Genomic DNA, 448 nt, shown 5'->3' with positions numbered 1-448 from the left:
GTAAGTAAACTCTTACTTTTACTTACGTATTCCGCAAACGTGATAGAAAGTCGTGTGATGTTCACACCAGATTTTTTTATTATTATTTTACATCAGCTTTTTGGAGGGACAAAACTTCCAGTAAAAAAAAAGAGCCAACGTTACGTGGTGTTCCCAAGCGGTCACCCATCCAAGTACTATCCACGCTCAACGTTGCTTATCTTCAGTGATCGGACGAGAACTGGTGTATTCAACGTGATATGAACGTTAGCGAGAGAGGAAGTTATGTACCAAATTTTTAAATGAACAAAATACACAGAGGTGGTAGTAGGTATTGTTATCAGTGGGATTACCAAAGTGATAACCAAGTAGTGGGGTAGATATTATCTACTATGAAATTCTCGGATACTATGTACCTACCCATAAGTACATAGGAAAGAACCTAAGTACCAAGTACCTACCCAGGTAT

At 38.4% G+C, this 448-nt stretch overlaps 1 non-coding gene across 1 annotated transcript; it reads right to left on the bottom strand.

Annotated features, from left to right (window-relative positions):
• Window positions 1–132: 132 nt before the first annotated feature.
• LOC113473667 lies at window positions 133–251 on the bottom strand. Its single transcript, XR_003395585.1, has one exon. It is a non-coding gene; the product is annotated as a 5S ribosomal RNA (ribosomal RNA).
• Window positions 252–448: the final 197 nt, after the last annotated feature.

The sequence above is a fragment of the Diaphorina citri genome, unplaced genomic scaffold (genome assembly GCF_000475195.1).
Source record: "Diaphorina citri unplaced genomic scaffold, Diaci psyllid genome assembly version 1.1 scaffold56834, whole genome shotgun sequence".
Taxonomy (NCBI): Eukaryota; Metazoa; Arthropoda; class Insecta; order Hemiptera; family Psyllidae; genus Diaphorina; species Diaphorina citri.
This window is presented reverse-complemented; position numbering and strand designations above follow the sequence as displayed.